The following is a 7,922-nucleotide window of genomic DNA, read 5'->3' on the forward strand; positions in this document are numbered from 1 at the left end:
TTGATGTCAGCAAATTGAGAAATGGTCCCCCAGCCCCCATGATCCTGGCGACCTCATGTGTCCCCTGATTGCCAGCTGCCATAGGCAGGAGTAAAGGGCCAGAGAGCTGTGTGATCCTGGCAGCTCCTTTCTCCTGCCACCCTTCTTCCTAATACCCATTCCTTCTTCCTAATACCCTAATACCCACTTCAATCTGCCTAGGAGAACATCAGACATTGTAGTATCAGACCCCTTGTTTGTGTTTCTGTCAGTTGTCCAAAGAATCCCTAGACTCCTAGATCACCACTGAAGACTTGAACTGTTGGCCATATAGTCTGATGATGCCAGTGGTCATGGTGTCTGATACTTGAGTTTTGCTCTGGCCATGGTTCATTTAGTTTTATGCACCTTGGCTTCAAAGTTCTTCTGAAGCTAACCTCACAGTCAGATACCTGGATAAGTGATCAACAGCAGTGTTACCTGAAGTCTTTATGTATTTTATCTGTGCACTATCATCTTTTTCCATAAGTGTGGGATGAGGCCTGAATACTAATTCAATCTCACTAGCACCATCCATTTCTGAATCAATGGCAAATGTTGCATTGTCAAGATCAAGCTCAAGCCCAGAATCAGCAGATGTTTTAGTCCATTTGTGACTATGGCCTGTTTTCTTAGTTTTCTGTGTGGATGCATCACTACAGTGCAAACCGTCAGCATTCTCTTCTGCTCTGCTACCGTTTTCAGTCTGTTGTTTCTTGCCTCCCTGTAATCTGCTCCTGACTGGTACCTTCAGTCCTTCTTCAGAGTTGAGACTGAGTGCTCACTGATTACTGTGCTTGTGGATGCTGGCTAATACTCTCTCTCCAAGAACTTCATACTCATCACGACTTGGGTAAATTTTACTGATGAGTGCATCAAACATTTTAGACTAAAGTATAAGGCTTACGAGGCCTTCCCAATTATTTGCCTACCACCCCACCTCATTTTTGATAACCCTAGCTCTTTTTCTCTTTCTCACCCTATGGCATTTTCTGGCATCCCTAACATTGAGCCCATTGCTACCACCACCAAGAGCTGAAAGATCCCCTTAGTGATCTTTTGGAAACTAAATTTTTTTTTTTTGACAGGTGGGGTGTCTTTTGCTGTCATTTCTAAGGACTGTGATGATGCAGTCTGCACAAAAATGATGTAAACACTCCTTTGTGGTCATGGTGTCTTTCAACACATCTAAACAAATTAGGCCCATTATTTCATCATGTGGACTTTGAGGTGAAGCCACAATTTCTAAGCCATCTGTTACTGCCTCTTCAGGTGTTCGTTGTAATTCATATAAACTGAACTCCCATGTTTTGATTAATGGTTGAGATCCATTTGTTTGCACAGCCTGAGACATTGCAGCTCCTTTCCCCAGCCCAATTTTCTTTTTGACCTAGACTGGCAGGACTATTCAAATATTTTCCCCTTAATTTATGATTTTCTTTTTGGAAGGGATTCCATTTTCAGTACTTTTTCTTTTCTCTTAAAAATATGTCTAAGTTTGGCGAGGCACAATGGCTCATGCCTGTAATCCTAGTACTTTGGGAGGCCGAGACAGCCAGATCACTTGAGGTTAGGAGTTCGAGACTAGCCTGAACAACATGGTGAAATCCTGTATTTATTGAAAATACAAAAATTAGCCTGGCCTAGTGACACACACCTATAAACCCAGCTACTTGGGAGGTTGAGGCATGAGAATCTCTTGACCCTGAGAGGTGGAGGTTACAGTGAGTTGAGGTCACGCCACTGCACTCCAGCCTGGGCAACAGAATGAGACTCCATTTCAGAAAAACTGAATAAATTAATTTAAATATATATATACACGCACACACACACACACACACATATATGTATATATATATTCTTTTCCACAAAGTTTGGTTCCACTTAAAGTACACTTCTGGCCCAGAAATTTTTCATAGTTCTGTATCCTTAAGTAAAGATTCAGTTGGTCATCGTTTCCCCTTTCCCCCTCAAAAGGTCTTTAGACCTACAGAATATTACATAATATGTATTCTTTTTTCCCTAGAGTCTTGTATATTTTCTTTTCTATATAAACTGCAGTATCTTCATGAAGACTAAGGGTCAAATTTACTATGCTTAAAGACAATTCTCATAGGATTATTCTTTCCATAGTATTTTCTTCCATAATTTTCTTATTTTAGAAAAAAGTGTTTATTGAGTTAGTGTCCATTGTAATGCCATGTTGTTACTTTTTTCCATTCTTTTCCCTTGTAATTTTGGAATTTCTGGTCCTGGAAAAAGAATCAAACAATATCTTAATGTTAATCTATGAGAAATTTGTTCATTGACAGATATTGCTGAAGAAAGAAAAATTAAATTGGTTGTGAAATGTAGTCGTCAAGTATATTCGAGAGTGCTTTTGGCCAGGCATGGTGGCTGGCTTACGCCTGTAATCCCAGCACTTTGGAAGGCCAAGGTGGGCGGATCATCTGAGGTCAAGAGTTCGAGACCAGCCTGGCCAACATGGTGAAACTCCGTCTCTACTAAAAAAATACAAAAAAAAAAAAAATTAGCTGAGTGTGGTGGCACACACCCGTAATCCCAGCTACTTGGGAGGCTGAGGCAGGATAATCTCTTGAACCTGGGAGGTGGAGGTTACAGTGAGCCAAGATCACACCACAGCACTCCAGCCTGGGTAACAGAGTGAGACTCCATCTCAAAAAACAAAAAAAAAATGAGTGCTTTTTTTTGGTGTTCTACTATCACTTCAGGTCCTTTATTATATATGTTTGATTTTTTCCTATTAAAATACCAGATGTATGGAGACATTTGACACATTAACCTTGATGAAAAGTGTAAGATATATTTAAAACGGCCAGGTGTAGTGGCTCATGCTTATAATCCCAGCACTTTGGGAGGCCGAGGTGGGCGGATCACAAACCCAGGAGATCTAGACCATCCTGACTAACACAGTGAAACCCTGTCTCTACAAAATTACAAAAAATTAGCCAGGCGTGGTGGCAGGGCGCCTGTGGTCCCAGCTACTCGGGAGGCTGAGGCAGGAGAATGGCGTGAACCTGGGAGGTAGAGCTTGCAGTGAGCCGAGATCGCACCACTGCACTCCAGCTTGGGCGACAGAGCAAGACACCATCTCAAAAACAAAAAAAAAGAAAAAAAAGATATATTTAAAGCTTCCCTACTTTTTTTTTTTAATTGGTAGCCACATAAGTTTCAAGAATAATAAGGCAGCCAGGTGCAGTAGCTCAGACCTGTAATCACAGCACTTTGGGAGGCTGAGGCTGGAGGATCACCTGAGCTCAGGAGTTTGAGACCAACGTGGCCAACGTGGTGAAATCCCATCTCTACTAAAAATAAAAAAACCCACAAAACCCAGGTGTGGTGGCAGGTGCCTGTAGTTTCAGCTACTTGGGACCTGGCTGAGGCAGGAGAATCGGTTGAACCCAGGAGGCGGAGGTTGCAGTGAGCAGGGATGGTGCCACTGCACTGCAGCCTGGCCTCAGAGGGAGACTCCATCTCAAAAAATAAATAAATAAAATAAAGAATAATACAGTACATAGAATGAACAACAGAAAAGAAAATCCAGTTTGCTTCCATTAGAAAAGTGTGTTTAGCATTTTGAGTTGCCACATCAGCTTATAAATTTGGTGTGCTCTACTAATTGCACGTTGTGGAAGCAGATAATGAAGCTTGAGCCCTGCTTTGATATGTAGTGAAAGATTATTCTGTAGAAGAATGTCAGCTAGTAGGGTAAAGCCATTCTACTCTTAATTTGTATACTGAGGGACAAATTTGTGTACTGTTGGGTGTTTGGGAGCCAGAAGGCTTTATGCTGACAGGTTAGAAATAAGATTGACTTGTGTGTTATTTTTCATCTCTCTCCTGACTCTAGGTATGTTTCCAAGTTTATATTATTGCACTATTTACAAACATATGTTTTCATTGAAAAATTAATCCCAAAGGATTTTTGATTGATAGATCTCCAGTACCATGACGACTGAAGTCTGTCTAGTTATTGTACATATTTATCAGTCAGTTTCAACAGATTGAGGCTAGCTGGGTGTTCTAAATGTATTTAAGATCTGTTTCTACAGGGTTTGTTTTTTTAACTGTGCTATGAAATTTGAAAACCACTAGAAATGAAGGGAACTTTTTTTTTTTTTTTGAGACAAAGTCTCATTCTGTTGCCCAAGCTGGAGTGCAGTGGTGCAATCTTGGCTCACTGCAACCTCTGCCTCTTAGGTTCAAGTGATTCTCGTGCCTCACTCTGCTGAATAGCTAGGATTACAGGCATGTGCCACCATGCCCAGCTAATTTTTGTATAAAAATCAAGGGAAATACTCAATTCCTTTTCTGATGTAATGTAAGTTGTATAGATTACTAATGCATGTCCCCAGTTTTATAATAAAACTTCTTAGGTTTTATTGATAACATTTTAGATTCATAGTTGTGTTAAATAAGTTAAATAATTAGATTCCCATTGTGAATATTAATTGAAATTTTGTCTTTAGGCAGAGAGTTATTTATGAATACCAGCTTTGTGCCTAGAGAATGTATGTGTTTTTATCTGTTAGTATGGGAGGATATAAACTACATCATTAGTGAAAAAAAAAGACTTGAACTCTTTTCCCTCTCTCTTATCCTTCCTGACCTCCTGAAAATCCTCTCTTGCAGCCTCTGGAGCTCATGTTGCATCACCAGTAAATTCCTTAGGGACCTCCTCTGACCTTCTTCCTTCTTGCTGTGACCAAAATCATGATCTTATCTGAGTACACTGCCTCCCTTGTAGCTCTATCAATTGGCATCTATTTACATTTCATTAAGCTCTGTAAGACTAGGCCTGGGGGTAGAGTACCTGCTCACCTTGCTCACTGCCACATCCAGACTAGTGTCCCATCCTCCTTCTGAAAAAGCCCTGGCTTTGCAGCCTATGCCATTAGTCTATATTACTCACTAGCCCTCCTTAGCATAGTCATCTCCAGGCCCTGTCCTGCTCTCCAGGTTAATGGAAGATGTTAGCACCTGCCCTGCTGCTCTGTCCAACACTCCTGTTATAATTCTAGATCTTTCAGTATCCACACAGATAATCCTTCCAATATTTGGCTTCCTTTTTCCTTTTCTGCCTCTTCTCCATTGACCTTGTGCCAAGACCAGCTCAGTCGTGGAGACCCTAACTCAGCTGCACTAGAGAAATTAAAGACACACACACAGAAATATCGAGTTGGAGTGGAAAATCAGGGGTCTCGCATCCTTCAGAGCTGAGATCCTCAAACAGGGATTTACTCACATATTTACTGACAGCAAGCCAGTCATAAGATTTACTAAAAGTATTCCTTATGGGAAATAAAGGGATGGGCCGAAATAAAGGGATGGGCTCTGGCTAGTTATCTGCAGCAGGAACATGTCCTTAAGGCACAGATCGCTCATGCTATTGTTTGTGGTTTAAGAACGCCTTAAGTGGTTTTCCGCCCTGGGTGAGCCAGGTGTTCCTTGCTGTCATTCCGATAAAGTGAAAACCTTCCAGTGTGGGCATGAAGGCCATCAGGAGCATGTTACAGTGCTGCAGAGATTTTGTTTATGGCCAGTTTTGGGGCCAGATTATGGGCAGATTTGGGGGCCTGTTCCCAACATGTCCCCCTTCTTTGTTTTGCAAAGCAATAAAAGTAAAGGCAGCTTTGTCGTGACGAGATACTTCTCACAGGAGTCAGGATCCACATCTGCAGTGGCAGTGGTGATCACTGCTGTCATAGCTACCATTAAATTACTTACTGTGACTGGTTGTCTTGCTTTCCTCAGGTCCCAGGTTTTCTTCTACCATCTGTGACAGCTTCTTGATCTGTCCCCAGGTGGATGGCTGTGTTTGATGGGTGTTGCTTGTGACATTTGGGGTCCTCCTCAGAGTCAGTCTCAACATGGCTGCAACCGGGGGGTCCTCAGGATCTTCCTGGAATCTCTTCCTCAGCATCTGTTTCATGGTAAGGTTTCAGGTGTCTTGATGGTATCTAAATTGGCTGTTGATTTTGGCCTGGAGAAACACAAGCATAACCTCTATCCCAAGTTATTATTTTACCTATTTCCCAACTTTTTGTTATCAGATCTCTCCACCAAACCAGTTGTTCTGCTTCTGTCTTTGCAGCTGGTTTCTGTAGATGCTGTTCAGCTGCTGATAGCATCTGGCCTTTGAGCAGGCTCAAAAAATTTAAAGTTAATAATGCTAGATTCAGTTGCATATGTGATATTCCATAGTCCCTGCTTTCCCCCCTCTGCTTTTGCAACTGCTGTTTCAGGGAGAGATTCATTCTTTCCACTATGACTTGTCCTTGAGAATTATATGGGATACCAGTAATGTGTTTAATATTCCATATAAAGAAAAATGTAGCTAGAGCTTGGCTAGTATACCCTGGGGTGTTATCTGTTTTAATAGAAGCTGGAACGCCCATCACCACAAAACACTGTAAAAAGTGGCATTTAACATAGGCAGAAGACTCTCCTGATTGGCATGTAGCCCAGACAAAGTGAGAAAAGGTGTCCACACATACATGTACATAAGCTAGTCTCCCAAACAAGGGAACATGTGTGACATCCATTTGCCAAAGAGATTTAGGTTCCAGTCCTCGAGGATTAACTCCTGTAAAAGATGAGAAATGTACCATTTGGCAAGTTGGGCATCACTGGATAATAGCTTTAGCGTCTTTCCAGGTAATGCTGTATCTGCGTTTGAGACCAGAGGCATTAACATGAGTTAAATTGTGAAAGTGTCTAGCAATAGATATTGCATTAGCAACTAGGTGATCAGCCATTTGATTCCCTTCAGTCAAAGGTCCTGGAAGAGGTGTATGAGCCCTAATGTGAGTGATATAAAAAGGGTGCATTCTACCCCTAATTGCTGTTTGCAATTGGGTAAATAAAGTCGTCAGTTGTTCATCTGCATGAAATCCTAACTGAGCATTTTCAATTAACTCTGTGGAATGAACCACATATGGAGAATCAGAAATCACACTATCAGGCATATAAAAGCAGTCAATACCTCAATTACAGTTACAAGCTCCACTTTTTGAGCTGAAGTATAGAGTGTCTGGAAAACTTTCCTTTTTGATCCAGAAAAAGAAGCTTTACCATTACTAGATCCATCTGTAAAAACATTTTCAGCACCTTCAATTGGTTTAAATTTAATTATTCTAGGGAGGATTCAGTTAGTTAATTTCAAAAATTGAAACAGTTTCATTTTGGGAAAACGATTATTGAGAATTGTTCAGTAACCAAGTCCTCTAAAGCCTCCAGTTTCTCTTTACTCAGTGGCCATTGTTCTATCCAAATTGGCTTAACTGTTAACTATTTTAAAGGCATAGGTTCTGGAATTTTAACAATGACCACCATCAAAAATGATGTCCTAAACCTTGGTGGGAACTTTTTCTTTCCACTTGAAGCAGTTCCTTCAAACCTTGCAAATTTTTTCCTAGTCCCATACCAGGAACATACCCCATTTCATGCATCATATGTGGACTTTGAGGGTTGTATAATTGTTCAGCAATTGGAACTTGTGCTCCCGATTGTTGTAATAAATCTCTTCCCCATAAGTTTATAGGTACAGAAGTTATAATTGGTTGAATAGTCCCAGGTTATCCTTCAGGCCCTTCACAATGCAAAATATAACTACTTTGGTATGCTTCAGGGACTTTACCAGCTCCAACTATGTTAAATTGAGTGGGAAGAATTGGCCACACGGACAGCCAGGGCTGTAGAGAAATGATTGAAATGTCCGCTCCTGTATCTACCAAACCTTTACATTTCTTTCCCTGAATAGTTATTTCTCAGGTAGGATGTTTATCAGTAATTTGATTTACCCAATAAGCTGCTTTGCCTCATTTATTTGTGCTTCCAAATCCTCCTGTTCATTTAATTTCACTTTTCCCCATTTCCACATA

General features: G+C 40.9%; 1 pseudogene; it reads right to left on the minus strand.

Moving 5' to 3' along the window:
- Positions 1–379: 379 nt before the first annotated feature.
- LOC111521095 lies at positions 380–1,372 on the minus strand (annotated as a pseudogene).
- Positions 1,373–7,922: the final 6,550 nt, after the last annotated feature.

Source organism: Piliocolobus tephrosceles, chromosome 7, assembly GCF_002776525.5.
Source record: "Piliocolobus tephrosceles isolate RC106 chromosome 7, ASM277652v3, whole genome shotgun sequence".
NCBI lineage: Eukaryota > Metazoa > Chordata > Mammalia > Primates > Cercopithecidae > Piliocolobus > Piliocolobus tephrosceles.